Genomic DNA, 21,064 nt, shown 5'->3' on the forward strand with positions numbered 1-21,064 from the left:
TTGCCCAGTCTCTTTTTTTAAGGTAGAGTCATGGACCCTGTCCTTAACTGATGAGTTCTTTGAATGTTGTTGTGGGGTCTTTTGTGATCTCTAGGAGGAGTCACCACTGTGCTCTTGTGGTTATTTTGGTCAGCTGGCCACTCCTGGGAAGGTTCCCCTCTGTACCATCTTTTTGCCATTTATGGATAATGGCTCTCACTGTGGTTTGCAGGAGTCCCAAAGCTTTAGAAATGGCTTTATAACCTTTTCCAGATTGATAGATCTCAATTACTTTGTTTTTCATTTGTTCCAGAATTTCTTTGGGTCGTGGCATGATGTCTCGAGATCGAGAGCTTTTGAGGCTCTTTTGGTCCACTTCAGTTTGTCAGGCAGTTCCTATTTAAGTGATTTCGTGATTGAGAACAGGTGTGGCAGTAGTCAAGCCTGTGTGTGGCTAGGAAATTTGAACTCAGCTTCCCAAAGATGTGATAAACCACAGTTATTAAGGAGTGGGGCAATCACTTTTTCACACAGGGCCCTGTAGGTTTGGATTTTTTTCCCTTAATAAAGACCTTCATTTAAAAACTGCAAAAAAACTTAATTTTATATTTACTTGTGTAATCTTTGTCTAACATTTACATTTGTTTGGTGATCTGAAACACGTAAGTGTGACAAACATGCAAAATAAAAGGAAATCAGGAAGGGGTAAACACTTTTTCTCACAACTATATTTGGAGTAGGGAAGAAATCTTGGGAGTAGGGAAGTCAATTTGCCAATAATATTGGGCAATTATCATGCAGATCAGGTTGCTCTGGATCAACATCTTAGACTACAGGTTGAACTCTATGTGCTTGTGTCTTATTTCAATCTTAAAATTGATAAACTGTGAATTAATTTTACTGATTAGTCAATGTTGTTCGTTGTCAATATTGTGCCGTATTTAAGTCTCCTAGTTACACTCTGGCATTACCAGTTGTTTGATATCATGACACTTGATTCACTTCATTAAATACTCCTAGATTGTTCATCTGGACTAGACCCCGGACTCCCTTCCTCTTATTTGTGTGGTAATTCTTTCATTGGTTATTACTCCCAACAATTTTCTTGACCTTGTCCCTGCCAGCTGATTCTGTTAACAGCTCAATCTATCTGGTTTTGAGCAGTTTTGATAACCATTTCAATGCCAACTTGTTCCAATGTTCAACAAGGACGTAGAACAAGCATGTGATAATAGTCAGATTTCTATTTATGGGTAATAACCAGAGGATTGTGTATAAGTCCCCTCTATAAGTTGTAAAGCGCTGCGGAATATGTTGGCGCTATATAAATAAAATTATTATTATTATTATTATTATTAAGCATGCAAAGCAGAGGGATTTGTGCCATGTCTGGTTGTAGAAGCCCTACTAAGAGTTGCCATGTAGAGATATCAACATCCCACTTTGAGTAATGCAATCCAACAATCATAGTATCCTCCAGTCATCAATAGCCTCAGCGGTTTGGTGACTGAACACAGTAGAGGCCCTGGAGTGACAGAGCTATGAGGGGTAAGAGGGGTTTACTGTGCAAAGTTCTATAAGGCTTGTTAACCCCTTTACCGAATGCAAATTTACCTTATAGGCAATGCAGTAGGTAATAGAATACTCAGCATCGTCTCCAGGACACATCCCTGATTAACCAAAACCTTGAAATCACTGGTTATCCTTGTAATTTCCTGCAGTTAGTACATTTAACTCTTTTATTAAGAGACCATTAGCTTAGTTCCATTTACACTGCAAGTTAATTGTGAACAAGTGATCCAAAGATAATTTTTTTCATGATCATCTTGTAGTCTGAACATGTGCATGTGATACATAACAAACAAACAAAATGCTGGGTGAAATTATGTTTTGTGCTTCACAAAAGATCATTGTTCTCATCAGTGCATTGTCTTGTGTAAATAAAACTTGCCAAGAACAATGACAGTCAAGGCGCACAAAAAAGATCTTTAGATGATTCAGTGTATGTATGGAGCCAAATCGTTTAGTGTCCCAGGACGGCCTTTGTAAACGAACTGGGAACAGTGCATATAAAGGTACCTTCACACTGAGCAACTTTCCAACGAGAACGACAGCGATCTGTAACGTTGCAGCGTCCTGGATAGCGATCTCGTTGTGTTTGACACGCAGCAGCGATCTGGATCCCGCTGTGATATCGCTGGTCAGAGCTAGAAGTCCAGAACTTTTTTTTGTCGCTGATCACCCGCTGTCATCGCTGGATCGGCGTGTGTGACGCCGATCCAGCGATGTGTTCACTTGTAACCAGGGTAAACATCGGGTTACTAAGTGCAGGGCCGTGCTTAGTAACCCGATATTTACCCTGGTTACCATTGTAAAAGTAAAAAAAAAAACAATACATACTCATATTCTGATGTCTGTCACGTCCCCCGGCGTCCACAGGGTTAAAACTGCTTTCGGCAGGAGCGGTTGCTAATGCTGCGCTGCTGCCGAGAGCTTCTTGCACTGACTGTGTCAGCGCCGGCCGTAAAGCAGAGCACAGCGGTGACGTCACCGCTGTTACTGCCGGCGCTGACACATTCAGTGCAGGAAGCTCTCGGCAGCAGTGCAGCATTAGCAAGCGCTCCTGCCGAAAGCAGTTTTAACCCTGTGGACGTCGGCGGGGGACGTGACAGACATCAAAATGTGAGAATGTAGTGTTTTTTTTTTTTTTTACTTTTACAATGGTAACCAGGGTAAATATCGGGTTACTAAGCGCGGCCCTGCACTTAGTAACCCGATGTTTACCCTGGTTACCCGGGTGCTGCAGGGGGACTTCGGCATCATTGAAGACAGTTTCAACGATGCCGAAGTCGTTCCCCTGATCGTTGGTCGCTGGAGAGAGCTGTCTGTGTGACAGCTCCCCAGCGACCACACAACGACTTACCAACAATCACGGCCAGGTCGTATCGCTGGTCGTGATCGTTGGTAAATCGTTTAGTGTGAAGGTACCTTAAGACCTGATGCAGGAGGTTAAACTAAGAAGCTATTCACTGACACATAAGCAATAAAATGTGAAATAATCCACTAGGCAAAATATGCTTATTGAAACGGCTGCTTATGTGGATCAAAAAACACATTTTACAATAAATTTTTATTAATGTGATTCAGAAACAACATGTTTGAGTGACTGTAAAAAAGGGAATTAGACCTACCGGTAATTCGGTTTCCAGGTAGTCCCTCAGGACAGCACCATGGAGGACGTCCTTCCTTGACCTATAGCGGGACAGGATCATAGAGAGGTTAAAAAAACCCTCCCACCTCCACCCTCCAGTGTTTTTTCAAAGTACCACCGAAGGATGGAAATAAATGGTCTAAACGTGCCCTTACAAACACGTGTGTAATAAACCATTAAACGGCTTCATCTTAATTTCGAGCCATGGTGATTAGTGTTGAGCGATACCTTCCGATATTTGAAAGTATCGGTATTGGATTGTATCGGCCGATATCCGAAAAATATCGGATATCGCCCATACCGATACCCGATACCAATACAAGTCAATGGGACACTAATATCGGAAGTGATCTTGGATGGTTCCCAGGGTCTGAAGGAGAGGAAACTCTCCTTCAGGCCCTGGGATCCATACTCATGTGTAAAATAAAGAATAAAAATAAAAAATAGGGATATACTCACCCTCGGACGCACCCTGGTTTTAACCGCTGCAACCGGCAGCCTCCGTTCCTAAGAATGAGCGAGTGAAGGACCTCCGATGACGTCGCGGTCACGTGAGCGGTTATGCAACCAATCACAAGACCGCGACGTCATCGCAGGTCCTTCACTCGCTCATTCTTAGGAACGGAGGCTGCCGGTTGCAGCGGTTACAACCAGGGCGCGTCCGAGGGTGAGTATATCCCTATTTTTTATTTTTATTCTTTATTTTACACATGAATATGCATCCCGATCCCGATTCCCGATATCGCAAAAATATCGGAACTCGGTATCGGAATTCCGATACCGCAAATATCGGCCGATACCCGATACTTGCGGTATCGGAATGCTCAACACTAATGGTGACCCAAAGGACGAACGATCTGCCGGTAGATTAATCATGAGTAATCCTAAAAAGACAAACATAAGGGAGGGAACTATGGGTGCTGTCCTGAGGGACTACCTGGAAACCGAATTACCGGTAGGTCTAATTCCCTTTTTCCATTACGTCCCTCAGGACAGCACCATGGAGAATACCAAAGCAACTCTCCCAGGGAGGGTACAGAAGCCCAGGAATCAAAGTCCCAGGCAAAAATCAGACTAAATATATAAATGATCTGAAAGATCAGAAAAACCATAGATATCTAAAGAGATCCGCAAAGAAAATCACCGTAGTGAGTGTCTGATATAGGTCTATAATGGCCAATTTCAGTATGAATGTGGTAAACGAAATAAGCATCAGAAGCAGAGCGTGAAATACACCCATTGAACTCCAATACCAATACCAATAATGAACCACAGCAAGTTATTTACCAATAATAAGCTGCATGTGCTTATAACCCAGGACTGTTCCTTCATCGGTCCTTCTGGGCTCAGGTTAAGCCCTGGTTACAGACCAGCTTACCATACTACAAGGAGACCTGCAGGACAGAGGCCCTGGACTGCGGAAAGATCAAACCAATAACAGTTAGTACATGGATAATGGCAGAGCATTGGGATGTACACACATTACTCATCCAGTAGATCACGTCTATTCCAAATCCTTAGATGTCTAACCCCAAGTAAGGGTTATATATTATTGAAACTAAGGAATACAACACCCGGCAGGTAATATCTCCTGCCATTACCAACGTCAGGCTTCTCATTAGAAGCACTGAAAGAGAAACGTGGATCATCACTCCTGTTTTACTGATGTTAGACACAGGGAGTCTGGACTCTGAATCGATGAAGGTGGTGGTGCTAGTAAAAATCTTCAGACACTTGAAATTATTCAAAACTGCATTTATACGAGTCTTTAGTCCAGACATTATAAGTATGTCAACTTATTTGTCCATATATGCTTATATGCAGATACATATCCCAAGAGGCAATCTTCTCAGGGATCTTTATACACTCAGACTGCCATTGTGGGAGTAACCATATTCCATGGCTAGAGAAAAAGTAGTTTTTTTCCTCATCACAGAGGGAGATTATCTACTGTGAGGCAGTGAGACTATGGGGTCTTAACAGTAAGAGCCCTGGATACAGTTTCATTTATCTTAGGAGCCGTGACTGTTGTAAGAGCAGCGAGAATGGGATCCTCTACCACACGACACAGTGCTGCTGCTTCACCACAAGGTACAAAAGGCAGTACTGATGTCCCTGGTAAACAAAACGCAACAGACTTATGAGACAAGAATCTGTTTGATTGCCGAATGTGGAGTTTGGGAAGGATTAATAATAAATAATAAACCTTTATTTATATAGCGTCAACATATTCCGCAGCGCTTTACAGTTTGACAGTTTCAAACACAACAGTCATAAGTAACAACCATATAATAATTAAAGCAAAATAAAACGACCCTGCTTACAATCTACAATGAGGCAGGGAAGATACAAAGTACAGGTGTGTATTTACAATGCTTTATTTACAATGATGGCACAGCCATCTTCAGGGGGTGGGGATAGATAGAGATAGTGAATGGGCACACACACACAAACATAAAATGAATGATTAGGGAACGTGATAGGCCGCTCTGAACAATTGTGTTTTGAGGCTGCACCTAAAACTATGCAAATTGTAGATGGTCCTAATATCTTAGGGCAAAGCATTCCGAAGCGGAAGGAATCCTTCCTTTCAACTCGTGGGATTTTCCGCTCCCGGGACAGTAGTATGTCCTTTTATAGGATGTACCAAAATGACGTATGTCATCTTTTAAAGCTAATTATGTAATAGACTTGCCTTTAGCACTCAAGGTAGAACCTACCTTGACCTGAGAGATCTGTTCCAAACAGAAGAAATGCAGATTTTACTAAACCAATTCAAGCATATCTGTTTGCTTGACTAAGCCCTGTTGTAAAGAATGAAGTAACAGAAGCTGGATCTGGGTCCAAAAACACAAGGACTCCATATCCAGAGTTGAGGCCCAAGACACAAATGTGAAGTGGTAGGCCGATGATACAATGTGCGGCCACACAACAAGGCACCAGACAGAAGTTTTGACCTAGTGGCTCATAGCCAGAGGCAAAAAAAGGCACCAAGCCCGACACACCAATGATACCCCCTGAGGCAAAGGACACCGAAACCCTATGAAGCAATATGTTGCATATAGGAACTATGAAGCAATATAATGCAATATGATGACCAAAGGCACTATTAAGTAATCTGATTCAATACGATGCAATATGATGCACATAGGAATAATGAAGCAGTATGATGCAATATGATACATGAAGTAACTATGAAGCGCTATGGTGCATATAGGAACAATGAAGCAATATGCTGTAATATAATGCACAAAGGCAATATGAAGCGCTATGATGCATATAGAGACTATGAAGCAATACGATGCAATATGATGCATGAAGCAACTATGAAGCGCTATGGTGCATATAGGAATAATGAAGCACTCTGATGCATATAGGAACTATGATGCAATATGCTGTAATATAATGCACAAAGGCAATATGAAGTGCTATGATGCGTATAGGAACCATGAAGCAATATGCTGTAATATAATGCACAAAGGCAATATGAAGCACTATGATGCATATAGGAACCCTGAAGCAATATGATGCACAAAGGCAATATGAGCACTATGATGCATATAGGAACCATGAAGCAATATGATGCAAGATGATGCAAAGGCAATATGAAGCACTCTGATGCATAAAGGAACAATGAAGCACTATGAAGCATATAGGAACCATGAAGCAATATGATGAAATACGATACACGAAGTAACTCTGAAGCGCTATGATGCATATAGGAACTATGAAGCAATATGATGCACAAAGGCAATATGAAACATTATTATGCCACAGAGGCACTCAATATGATGCATAGAGGCACTATGATGCAGTATTAGGCACAGAGGCACTCAATATGATGCATAGAGGCACTATGATGCAGTATTAGGCACAGAGGCACTCAATATGATGCATAGAGGCACTATGATGCAGTATCATGCACAGAGGCATGCAATATGATGCATAGAGGCACTATGATGCAGTATCATGCATGGAGGCACTCAATATGATGCATAGAGGCACTATGATGCAGTATCATGCACAGAGGCACGCAATAAGATGCATAAAGCAGTATGATGCAGTATTAGGAGGCACTCAATATGATGCAGAGGCACTATGATGCAGTATTATGCACGGAGGCACTCAATATGATGCATAGAGGCACTATGATGCAGTATTATGCATGGAGGCACTCAATATGATGCATAGAGGCACTATGAAGCAGTATTATGCATGGAGGCACACAATATGATGCATAGAAGCAGTATGACTTACACTTTTACGCAAAAGAGCAATCTATCAGAGTTCCAGAAAAATCTTCACTCTGAACATCTCATTTGTCAGACTGGCTCCCCCTGAAGGAGCTAATTAATGAGCAGCAGCTGGAGGGCAGTCTTCATGGAGACAATGTGCTGAATTAACACCTTGTGTCCCCCTATGGATGGAGTAGTTAAGTTGCAAAGAAAAGTGAAACACTTGCTTATTGAACCAGAAAATGGAAAGCATGCTTCCAAAAAGACACTCTGAAGCCCAATCATAAGGCTCTGTTCAGACAAGACCTGCAACTAACTGAAGTCCAGTCATGAGATGTAGCCTGGACATATGGCCCTACCATAGCCTAGAGGTCCAAGGCCTAGCTGCAAATGGGTTCCAGGTACAGCTTTGGCACAAAGGCCTGAGACTAGAGTCAGCCCAGAGGCCCAGGCCATCAATGCAACATTAAACCATGCACTTACCTGTGCTGGCTCCATACCTGCTAGAAGACAGGGGGAGCTGGTAACGCCGAGAGCCTACCGTGGAAGGAAGCGGCGTCCCATCAGGAATGCTGCATTACTGCCTGTGCCCCCTTCCATGTTTCATCGCACGCCGATACTATGTGCCGGCGCCGCTCTCTGACGTCACAGGAAGCGCAACGGCCTTCTCCACATGACTTTCGGAAGTAGCGGTGTTTTGCCAGTCGGCGTCCGAGCCGAGAGCCCCCCACCGGGAGGAAACAGCTCTACCCAGGAGCCCATCCGCTCGACTGGTTTCTGGGGCTGAGGGACTCCCCACCGGGGAGTTTGCACCCTGGGCTACTTGACAGGGGGAAGGATTGGACCTGCCGCACGATCCCCCTAAGGCTGGTTTCACATTTGCCTTTGTTGCCGCAGCATTTGTACCGCATATAAATGCATGCGTCATGTTTTCCTATATTTAACATTAAAAACGCATGCGGTTTTTTTTTGGTTCGCGTTTTGCCACGTTTGACGACACATGCGTCGTCTCGTCATTTGCGGCTTGGCACGGAAATGCAACATGTAGTAATTTCTAGAGGCATCTATTTGCCGTCAGGAAACACATGCGGTCGATTGCGCAAGGATTGCGACCAAAAAAACGCATTGCTGTCTATGTAAACACATGTGTTTTTTAGCACATGCGTTTGGTTGCGTTTTTGAACGCATGCGTTTCAATTGAGAAAAACATGTCTAGACACTGATAAGCCACCCCCCACCATCAAGGTGATAAAAGGGAGGGTGTGGACAGTTGCAGGTCACTTCTCAGCAGACAGCCAAGCAGAGTAGACGGACCACAGTGGACAGCCAAGCAGAGCAGACGGCCCACGGCGGACAGCCAAGCAGAGCAGACGGACCACAGCACCTTGGAGCAAACAAGCCTCAGAACAATGTGAGTATATCCTAGAGAATGCCTTTATTTTCTATTTTCTGTCTCTACATGTCCTAATTTCTTGCATTTCTTTCTTTCTACATGCATCAGATTGTCTTCTTCGGATTCTTCTTCTGGTGAGGAGTTTCGGCCAGGACTGTCGGAAGTGGAGCATGTCAGTGAGGTGAGTACTTGCCTCGTCAGATTGGTAAGTATTCACTGTCACATCGACACATGTGACAATTTTAATTTTTCTTTTAGAGCTCTTCTACTGCGGCAGAGACAGGGCAGGAGCAGCGGAGTCCGGTGGCAAGACGGCAGCGGGTACGTATACAAGGCTGACTGTCCTCAGTGTAATATTCTTGAATCTTCCTTTCTTTCTATTCTTATTTCTTTACTTTTTTCTTGTGGAATCCTTTTGTATGTTGACTTTACTATTCATGCCATTTCTCAGCATCTTTTTTTCTTTCTTTTCCAATTCTGTTAAATGAGCAAACTGTAATGACTTTCTTTAATTTTTAGGTTTCACAACGGGAGGATGATCTGATCGAGAATGACCTCCTCATCCCCCTGGTCCAGGAGAGAGTCCCGTTGTGGGACACCCGGGATCCACTGCACTCAAACAACGTGACGATCCGGCGGTTATGGAATGAGGTGGCCCAAGCGATGTGGGATGGCTGGAACAACGCCTCGACACGGGTCCGAGCTGCATTTGGTAAGTATTGCACTGCAGTGTGAAGCAGCAGAGACCTTGGCCGTGCTCACTCGACTGTGTGTGATGAAATAAACTTTCTGGAGTTTCTCTCATCACACACAGTTGTGTGAGCACGGCAAAAAGTACTTTTTCTGACCAACATTTTTTTAAACAGTATCCAAAGTCAAAACACGTTGGCATTCGATGAAGGACCGCTTCAACAAGGGCCTGCGAAAAGAGAGCCGTGTTCCCAGTAGTTCAGGAGCAAGGATCAGACGCTACAAATACCATCGCATTCTGTCATTTTTAAGACCGGTCCTTGCCCAGAGAACGTAAGTATTTATCACGTGCATTAGGTTGTATTGTATTGCCATAATCTGTATTTTTACATTCCACAGGATTTTGTGTCTGTTAAATTTTTGATAGTAATTTTCTTTTTCCTTTTTTCACAGCACATACAGCACTACTGTTGGCCCAGGTTCTGGAGCAGTTCTTCATCCGACAGCCACGGACCCGTCCCAGCCATCAAGCAGCACAGCAGCAAGTGGGCCTTCCACACTAACTGGAGACCAGGGAGCTGGTCCGTCAGGTCTTTCCCTTTCGCAGTCCTCTTCCACTGCCCCCTTTTTTTGGGGGCTCCTCCTGGCAGCGGCAGAGGGCTTTGGACAGGTCACTCATGCCCGAGTTTTTGCACTTGAGCTCGGTTTTACACGAAGCAATCAAGGCTTTGGGTGACTGAATGGATGTTTCACATAACCTCTTGAATGCACGTATCCAGGAGGTCAGCAAAAGCCTTGATCAAGTGAAAGCCGACCTCCAGAGGCCAGCACATCATTTTTTTAATCAAATTGAGCAGGGCATGTCGGAACACCTTACTCCTGATCTCCAGCTGAGTGTCATGCAGGCCTGCAATGCTGCTTACGTGCAGGCTATGCAGCAGAGTCAGTATTTCCAGCAGACAGTGGGGGCATATCCACCTGTGCCTTCACTGTCACGATTGTCTTCAATGCCGACCTCTGCTGCATCCCACTGCACGGCCACCTCAATTCCTTCCACAGCTGGACACCACTACAGCACCACCACCATGCCGAGTGCACTTGGACATCCCACCGCCACCACCATGACATCCGCTGCTCCTGCTTGGACCTCCTCCACTGACACCACGATGCAGCAGGACCCTGGCATGGCCTTCCGTACCGCCACCTCCATGATGCAGCAGGACCCTGGCATGGCCTTCCGCTCTACAAGCGCTATGGACTCTGGCATGGCTGCACGCTCTACGAGCGCTATGGACTCTGGCATGGCTGCATGCTCTACGAGCACTATGGACTCTGGCATGGCTGCATGATCTACGAGCACTATGGACTCTGACACAGTGCAGCCAGACCCTGACAGGTCACCCGCCACCACGCCACGCCATATGAGCCCACCAAGACCTCCCACAACCAAGCAAACCAAAAAAAAACAACAGAAAAAAAAAACAGAGGACTCTTAGCATTCCTCCCCCTTCACCTCCCAATGTGTCTGTAATGTCAGGTTTGTCTCACCTTTCCAGTGCGTCTCAAGCCTCTCATGTGTCAAGCCCCATCCCCAAACTTCCAGACCCTTCTAGTTTAATTGCCCCTTCTCCTGCCACCTCTGCGTCGTCCACGGTTAGCCAGGCCTCAGTTCTTCACACCCCCGTTTACATCACTCTACCCCAAGTCGGCGCAGTAAAAAATAATTTTTTGAGTTGTTAACAAAATAAAAAAAGTTTGATTTGCCACAATTATGTTTGGTTTATTGTGTCTTCCGCCGCCGGCAACACACACCGTGCGCCAAGAAACTTCGCCACACACTTACTTTTTGGGCCACATCATATCTCCACTAGTTAAAAATAAAAAGACTGCAGTTTTTTGTGTCTTTAGTATACAGATATGAGGTGGCCCAAAAAATATTACATGTATCTCCATAATCTCTTTTTGTCTGTGCCTAGTGTGGCAGTCTGAAGAGAAAATGGTGGCAATACAGTGCAGACCTCTACTGAACAGGTCAGGTGTCAAAAAACTCATTAGTTATGACACCTGACCTGTTGAGTAGAGAACTGCCTTGTATAACCACTATTTTCTCTTCTTTATACATAATCTATTACACACACATTGAGGGGACAATGGTGGTCACACACTACATATCTATGCTCACCTGCACAGGTGTCAGAAATAGTGAATTCATGAGCCTGTATATGTTTATCATGAATTCATTATTTCTGACACCTGACTTGATGAGTATAGATAGTGTGACAGTGATTGTCTCTTCAGTTTGTGTCCAATGGAAACAGGAGAAGAGATTACGTCAACAAGCTTACCAATATAGCAACATGGCTGCCATTACTAGCAGTATGTGGCCAGTGTTTTATATCAGTATTTGTAAGCCAAAACAAGGAGTGGAACAATTAGAGGTAAATTATGATATTAACATAATAACTAGCACCTATGCTTTGATCACCCACTCCTGGTTTTGGATTACAAAACCTGATATTAAATACAGATCAAATACTGCCAGTTTTAGGACAGCCTTGGTTTGTAGAGGAAAAAGATAGGAGACACGGTCAACACAACCAAAACTAAAGTTTATTAATGAGAAATATTATTATCATTGTAGAAAATTACTGGTACAGATGTAATTACAACAGGACATTTACACAACATTGTCCTGCCATGACACACGTCCAATATCTGAATCAAAAAAGGCAGCAAATTGGTCCCGCATGTGACCAACGGCTGCAGTTGACCGCAGCGGGTGATGCTGGAAATCGGGCAGTGGGTGTGCAACTGGTTCATCCAGTTCAATGTTGGGTTGCTCCTTAACCATTATATAATTGTGCAGAACCACACAGGCTTTGACCACCTCGTCGACTGTTTCCACTTTTAGATTTATGGCTGATGCAAGAATGCGCCATTTAGCGACCAGAATGCCAAAGGTACCCTCTACAGTTCTTCGGGCCCTGGTCAGTCTGTAGTTAAAAATCCTTCTAGTGTGGTTCAAGTCCCGACTGGAATAGGGCTTCAGGAGGTTTTCACACATCTGAAAGGCCTCATCCCCAACCATAACAAATGGCATCGGTGGACCTTGAGTGTTGGGGAGAGGTTGTGGCGGGGGAAAATTGAAATTGTTGCCATACACACGGCGGCCCATATCCGAGTTCTTGAAAGTCTGGGAATCGTTGCCACGTCCAAAAGCTCCAATGTCCACAGCGATGAAGCGACAGTTCGCATCAGCTATTGTCATGAGCACAACAGAAAAATATTTTTTGTAATTGAAGTACTCCGATCCTGTTCTGGCTGGTTTGATAATGCGAATGTGCTTTCCATCCACCGCTCCTAAACAGTTGGGGAAATCACACACACTCCAGAATTTCTCCGCAATTTCTAGACACATGTCGACGGTGGGTAGGGGTATAAACTCATCCCGGAGTACATTCCACAAAGCCCGGCAGGTGTCCACAACTATTCCGGACAGGGTGGATATTCCAAGCCGGTATTGGAAGTGGAGGGATGATAAACTCTCTCCGGTGGGCAGAAATCTGGAAGAAAAACAAACACAAAAAACATTACAATCTATTCTTTTTATGGTGTGGTTACGCTAAAGAAACAAAGGAAAATACCCCAAAAATACGTGTCAGAAAACACTAAATTTGGACTGTTATTGGTGTAGATTTTGAACGTACCTTAATGTAACCAGCAGACGTTCCTCGGGTGGAATCGCTCTACGGAGCTGGATGTCCTGTCGCCGTATGGCTCCTTGGACACGAGAAAGCAAATCCCGGAACGAGTCTTACGACATTCGTGTGTATTCCTGGAATTTCTCCGGGTTGGCATTAAGCTCGGCATAGAGCGTGTGGTAGGCTCCACGGCTCTCACGTAGTTCGATAATGGGGTGCCTCCAAAAACGCCTACGTTGTCTCCTTCTCCATCTTTGGCGATTTCTGTCTTGCTCCCAAGCAAAAGCACAGGCAAGAAACAGTTTGAAGCTAAAATCCAGGTTGAAATAAAAGCTCTCCATGCGAAGATCCATCATGACACAGGATACAGTAGCAAACTGTTAAGATTTCAGTAGCCCTAGGGTCTATATATAGAGATTCCATAATACACGCCCTCTGTAGTCCCATTGGCGTTGTCTGGTTATCTAGATTTTTCTCTTGTGAAATTTCTCATCATGCGCACCAAAAACGCAAACACAGGAAAAAACACATGTAAACGCGTACAAACGCGGCATTTTTTTAACCGCATGCGTCTAAAAATCGACACGTTTGTACACATTTGTATGCGTTTTTTTTCCACCACTTGCGGATGCATTTTAAACGCTGCGGATTTAGACGCAAATGTGAAACTAGCCTAAGCCCATTGCACAGGCTGACTGTTAACTGAGGAACCTCTCAAAGAGGAGACGGCCACGATCCGTCTGACCGGGAAAAGGGAAGGCTGAGACCCCAAACTCTGAGTCCATCTGGTACAGCACTGATAGCTGAGGGACCTCTACCCAGTGAGGTGTCAACCCCGGACCACTTGACAGGGGGAAAAGAATCCACAGGCTATCTTCGCTCTAGGAGCAACCTCTCATACGTCCGTCCCTTTAGGGACAGGAAAAACACTGGAGGGTGGAGGTGGGAGGGTCATTTTAACCTCTCTATGATCCGGTCCTGCTATAGGTCAAGGAGGGAAGTCCTCCATGGTGCTGTCCTGAGGGACGTAATGGAAAAATAAATTTACAACAGTTTAAAACATAAATAACTACTACCATTTTTACCCAAAATTGTTACACAAACAAAGTATTCTCTCTCACTAAGCACACATTTTATGTAAATTCTTACTATTTTACGGTTCTATATGATTACAGTACATAAAGGTTATTATTGCTTCCTATTTAAGTTGGATTATATAATGCACAGCTTTTACTTCTCAAATACATTTATTTTAACCAAAAGGCAACCGACCAGCACTGACTGACATTAGAAAATAAAACCAGTCAGCCGCCTCCCAGGCTGGATCACATCAAAAATCAAGCTCAAGCTGATCTAGATAGGAAATCAATACATTCCACTAGCTATTTGTTACTTGATTATTAATGAGTTCAGTGCTGCCAGTATTTGATCATCTAGATGTATAACATAAATAATAAAACAAATATACATTGTCTAACCCCAAAACACAGATTCATATGAATAGGAGTATGTGGCTTCTTCTATGGCACAGCTATCTAGTCTACCAATAAAATACAAGTAATCTGTGAATGTATGGACTTGTCAAGGTCACATAGGGCCAACTACAGCTGGCAAGAGAATCTGTCACCGAGATAAAAATCTATGATGGAAATAGACTTTCATTGAATGGACCATGAGTAACCTCCCCCGTCAGGCAGCACAATGCAGTGTTGGATATGTCCAGCTCAGCATAAGTGCTGATGAGGGCAGCAATTCCTATAAATGTAATTCCTGCTTTCTGTTTTGATCTAGATTACCTTCTTTTTAGAAACGGTACCTATGCAATCAGTTTTTTCATGAACATTAACTACCAGATTAGCTGTGACATTATAACTATTTATTGAGGGTTTAGTGTAACCTAACCAATATTAGGGGGATTCATCCCAAACTTCTTTGCTAACATTCTGTGTATGCAGAAATGTGAATTCAACCTTATACCAGGGTCCAAGTTGCTCCTCTTCCAAGCCACTGCTCGAAATAAGAGAAATATTCCTGTCTAGGCATGTCATCAGGGCTGAGTTTGAAGGGGACCATTTGACTGCATCATTTACTCAGCCAGTCCTTTTCACAGTCTCTGCATTTGCCATGTCAGTGCAGTGGGCTGCTCTACCTAGTGAAACAGGCAGTCAACAAATCCTATTCACATTTGCTTTGTAGATGTACCAACACAAGAAGCTATCATTTGTGTTGAGCACAGGGCACTTGAGCTGCTGGGCCCTGGACTGATTTCAGGACATTGGTGAAGAATTGGAAAATAATATATATTTGTGAGTTTTATCTACACAACATTGAAATTCCAACAGCAAAAGGAAAAGTCATGGAACTAATACCCAATACTGAATAAATCGAAATATTTGAAACAGTTTGTTTTCATTTTTTCTGAATTTCCGTATCATTAACATTAATATTGATCCTGTGATTTCTATAAATCATAACTCTTCCTTCCTAGTGTTGGAATTTCATTGTTGAGGAGTGTATTTATGGAAATAACACAGTTGAATGTATTTGTTACAGGTTTACTGTGACAGAGATGGGCCAGAAGGCTGCAGTGTCTGATTTCTCATTCTCCTACACAGTTTAGAAAACACTTCACCTTCATACTAAACAGCGCAGGTTTCTGCTAGCAGTGCAGGGATGAACCTGTTCTGTTGAGAACTTCTGGAGCTTTTCTGTTTTGATGGCCTTAGCCACTCCCCTCAGCTATACATACTCGCCTATGGCAAGCAGGGATTGCCAGTGTTAGTTTAATATTGCCTGGTTCTGGATTTGAAGGTGTTGGTTGTTAGGAGGCGTTTGGAGTGTTGTTCTAAAAAGTGTTGTTTAGTGACTTGGCTGTGTGTATATCCTCAGCCTCTCCTATTTAGTTTTTCCGCCTTCTGTTCCCGGGTGTTCCACTCTGTTCTGGATGCATATTTGTATGATTGGTTTTCTCATTTATCCCTCTACGTCTTCCCATTAGTTTGGTTTGTGTATTCATATACTCTCCTACTCACCACTTCCCTGGGTGCGCAAGGGAACAGATAATGGTTGATTTAGGAGATCAGTAAGGCACGTGTCACCGGCAACTTCACTTTACTTCAGAAGTAATCCGGGGAACAGGGATAGCTAGGGCTCCCCTAGCTTTAGAGATATAAAAAGAGTCTCTAGCCCCGGGATCTCTGGGAACTGTGCCGTGACAATATTATTATCAAACGCTTTCCTTAATATTCTCGTTTTATAGCTATTTGGGACCAGTTCAGGATAGACTCCCCCCAATATTGAATACATTAAACAACAAAAAAATAGTGATCACAAAACAAGTAAGATAGTAAGGTAATTAATAAACTTCATAAATACTGTATAATGAAATTATATATATATATATATATATATATATATATATATCTCAAAAAGGTCATCTAGATTACAACAGAGAATAGGAGTGGCATATCAGATTTGCTGGCTTTATCAGACATTGCACTGAGTTCTCAGATGAGAACTGTGTATTCTAGAGTTTGAGATTCAGATATGTGAACCAAGTATAACCTTGTGAAGGTGAATATAATTCTGTAGAAGACAGTTTTACTCAATGATTTTAAAGGGAACCTGTCACCCCAAAAATCGAAGGTGAGCTAAGCCCACCGGCATCAGGGGCCTATCTACAGCATTTTGAAATGCTGTAGATAAGCCCCCGATGTATCCTGACAGATAAGAAAAAGAGGTTAGATTATACTCACCCAGGGACGGCCCTGTTTCTGTTCTGGTCCGAAGGGCGTCGTCGTCCAGTCCGGGGCCTCCCATCTTCTTACGATGACGTCCTATTCTTGTCTTCACGCTGCGGCTCCGGCGCACTTTGTCTGCCCTGTTGAGGGTAGAGCAAAGTACTGCAGTGCGCAGGCGCTGGGCCTCTCTGACCTTTGCCGGCGCCTGCGCACTTCAGTACTTTGCTCTGCCCTCAACAGGGCAGACAAAGTGCGCCGGAGCCGCTGCGTGAAGACAAGAAGAGGACGTCATCGTAAGAAGATGGGAGGCCCCCGGACCGCAGCAGGCAGAGTATAATCTAACCTCTTTTTCTCATCTTTCAGGATACATCGAGGGCTTATCTACAGCATTACAGAATGCTGAAGATAAGCCCCTGATGCCTGTGGGCTTAGCTCACCTTCGATTTTGGGGGTGACAGGTTCCCTTTAGTACATGTAAGTATTGTTAAATAAGGAAAGACAGTCAGAAAAGGCAATATTTTAAAAGTGTACTCTGCAGATAATAAGGATATTTGACAGCATTGGCTGCACTGCAAAAGAAAAAAAATGGCATTTATTGACAATATTGCATAGAGGAAATAGGATACATTTAGTAACGCCGTTAGAGATACAGGAAAATAAAAGTCACATAGTAAGCGGTAAACTTGGATGATTTAACACATGGTCAAGTTATTGACTTAGAGGCAAAATAAATTAGAAGAATGACTTAATTAAAATGTATGTGTACAGCAGCAATTGAGTATACACGTGTAAGCTGAAGTCTCCTATCGTTAAGCTAGTAAATATGAATCCTAAAACAGAAAAATGAATAGTACATTTATGCTGGACTTATAGTACTGTTCAAAAGTTTTAGGCTGGTGTGGAAAAAAACACCAACTTTAAAAGGAAATACAAATTGAAGAGTTAATACCGTATATACTCGAGTATAATGGAAGAGACGAAGAGCTAGCACTCGACTGTAGGTGGGGTTTGATGGTGCAGGTGAACGGAGCCAGAAGCCCCCTTAGTACTCGAAAGAAAGTCAAATCACTGCACTCATCTTGTTGATATTTGCTAACGTGAATAGTTTATTCAAGATGAAGACGAAACAACAGGGCAAAATAGTATTTTAACGTTTCGGCCACTCAGTGGCCTTGGTCACAAAATAATTCCTGTAACAAAAAATAGAGAAAAAGATGTATGAACACACAATATATACAGTGCTCAAATATACAGTATATACAAAATTCACTGCAAGAGCTATATACATAATAACAATTATTATACAGAAAACATGTCAGGTATCCATGAACAATAGGTGAAGACTGGTAGGGGTTATCACAGTTCTGCAATCCTACGCTAGATAATGGGACGTCAAACAAGGCATGGTTAGCCGAGGGTTGAGTATAAATCTGAGAAGAGACTAAAGATGGTATGATACAGGAGGTAAAGACGAATTCACGTACCCTTTGCGGTTGTTTGTTTTCCGTCATGTGTAGTGTTGAGCATTCCGATACCGCAAGTATCGGGTATCGGCCGATACTTGCCGTATCGGAATTCCGATACCGAGATCCGATACTTTTGTTGTATCGGGAATCGGTATCGGGACCATATTAATGTGTAAAATAAAGAATTAAAATAAAAAATATTGATATACTCACCTCTCAGACGCAGCCTGGACATTACTGCTGGTAACCGGCAGCCTGCTTTGTTTAAAATGAGCGCGTTCAGTACCTTCCATGACGTCACGGCTTCTGATTGGTCGCGTGCCGCTCATGTGACCGCCACGCGACCAATCAGAAGCCGTGACGTCATCCCTCAGGTCCTAAATTCCTAATTCTAGGAATTTAGGACCTGAGAATTACGTCACGGCTTGTGATTGGTCGTGTGGCGGTCACATGGGCGGCCGCGACCAATCACAAGCCGTGACGTCATCTAAGGCCCTGAACGCGCTCATTCTTAAGAAGGAAGGCTGCCGGAAAGAAGCAGGGCGCGTCCGAGGGTGAGTATATACCTAATAGGAATATACTCACCCTCGGCTTCTTTCCGGCAGCCTTCCTTCTGATTGGTCGCGTGGCGGTCACATGAGCGGCAAGCGACCAATCAGAAGCCGTGACGTCATGGAAGGTACTGAACGCGCTCATTTTAAACAAAGCAGGCTGACGGTTACCAGCGGTGATGTCCAGGCTGCGTCGGAGAGGTGAGTATATCAATATTTTTTATTTTAATTCTTTATTTTACACATTAATATGGTTCCCAGGGCCTGAAGGAGAGTTTCCTCTCCTTCAGACCCTGGGAACCATCAGGGATACCTTCTGATACTTGAGTCCCATTGACTTGTATTGGTATCGGGTATCGGTATCGGATTAGATCCGATACTTTGCCGGTATCGGCCGATACTTTCCGATACCGATACTTCCAAGTATCGGACGGTATCGCTCAACACTAGTCATGTGATATTAAAGTATTCTACTATATTCATAGGTGGAGATGGCCCCGTATTTCCCTGTTCAGAGGTGATAGGAGAACATGAGAAAAGATAAATATGTCGTTACGTTAATCGTATATATTTATAATACCCAGGTACTCTGACTGTCGTATAAGCGTATAGACTAGAAAAGTCTACGGGAGTAATGCAGTAAGTGGTACATAGGGGTTTAGACATATACATAAAAAAAGGAGTATTTACCAAAGTTGAGAGAATAAGGCCTTTAGTCCAACATGCGGTTAGTAGGGACAGTGTATATATGGTTCTAGGACATCTGTCAAATGTTAGGTTGGCTGTAACAAATTGTAGGTATATATGGCCCCTGGGTACTAGATGGAGTACCAGGGTTACATGTAAAGAGTGGTACTACCTTAGTGTTAGTCTATATGTCTCGTTTTGACTGTAGGATTCGGGACAGATGAAATGAGAGGTTTTGTTTTTAGGAACAAAAAAGTTCTGAAATATGTAGATCCACTTATGCAGAGTGGTGTATTTTGTGGTGTATATTATCAAGTGTCCTTGTGGATTACTCTATGTAGGCGAGACCACCCAAGCCATTAGGGATAGGATCTCAAGCCACAAATCCACCATCAGGTGCAATAAGACCTGGCTGCCACTTCCCCTACACTTCAAGGAAGCACAGCATAGTATCGCTCAATTAAGATTTCAAGTGATAGAAAAAGTCCATCGCCCAGGTAACCACATCCAGTTGTTGAAACAGAGAGAAACTTTTTGGATTTATACGCTTGACACACTTCAACCTAGAGGTCTAAATAGGGAAGTTGAGTGGCTAATCTAACCAGGCTTTTATTTTCCTTAGGCGAATTGACCTACCACATCTGTAGAATTCATACTCTATTTACGCAGGATGGTAAGACTTCTACCCCCTAGTATTTTTTCAAGTTTCATTTAGTATTTTTTCAAGCTTTGTTTATCCCTTGATATATTTTTTGGGTAATTTTTGGGTATTTTTTTTTTCATTGTTTTATTATTTTCTTTTTTCTTTTTATTCATTTTATTAATTTCATTCATTTTTTATTATTCATTTCATTCCTTTTTATTATTCATTCGTTTCATTAATTTCATTCATTCATTTCATTCATTTATATTTTTTATTTTTATTTTTACTTTTCAACTCAAGGTTTCCCTTTTATTTTGAATAATCATGTTTAGCTTGGACTCCTACTTCCTATTGTTTATTATATCATGGCATTGATATTGTTCTACTGTTCCCATGCGTGATTTACACAGTGATATATGCATGTTTCTTTCAACCCAGCTATGTGAGCTATTATCATACTATGCTACACCATACAGGTCCTTGAAGGCTTACCATTATTTGTAGTCTCCCGCAATATAAACCTTAGTGGGCTCCACAATGGTGCACCAGCTCCTAGCATCACTATTCTTCTATTATACACAGCGCAGGCGCTGGTGGCGCTTCTAGTGCGCAGGCGCTGGTTAAGTGCGTTGGCACCGCCGCATTGCAGCTTGTGCAGGCGGCGGTCCTCTTGCCCTGCTTGGCGCGTGCGCCGGCTGTGCCCCCATTGCGCAACCGCTAGTCAGACACTGTGACCTTCACACCATGTACAGCGCAAGCGCCGGAGTC

At 43.2% G+C, this 21,064-nt stretch overlaps 1 protein-coding gene across 7 annotated transcripts in view; it reads right to left on the bottom strand.

Annotated features, from left to right (window-relative positions):
• GULP1 (GULP PTB domain containing engulfment adaptor 1) overlaps window positions 1-21,064 on the bottom strand; it is a 1,809,167-nt gene that overhangs the window by 1,669,875 nt on the left and 118,228 nt on the right. The window contains exon 1 of one of the 7 annotated variants that reach the window (XM_077275672.1): window positions 2,059-2,186. The exons of the other annotated variants lie outside the window; for them this stretch is intronic. The gene's annotated coding sequence lies outside the window, so the exon portion shown is untranslated. Of the gene's footprint in view, window positions 1-2,058; window positions 2,187-21,064 lie in introns of those variants that run through there. 7 annotated transcript variants of the gene reach the window in all.

Source organism: Ranitomeya variabilis, chromosome 7 (assembly GCF_051348905.1).
Source record: "Ranitomeya variabilis isolate aRanVar5 chromosome 7, aRanVar5.hap1, whole genome shotgun sequence".
Taxonomy (NCBI): Eukaryota; Metazoa; Chordata; class Amphibia; order Anura; family Dendrobatidae; genus Ranitomeya; species Ranitomeya variabilis.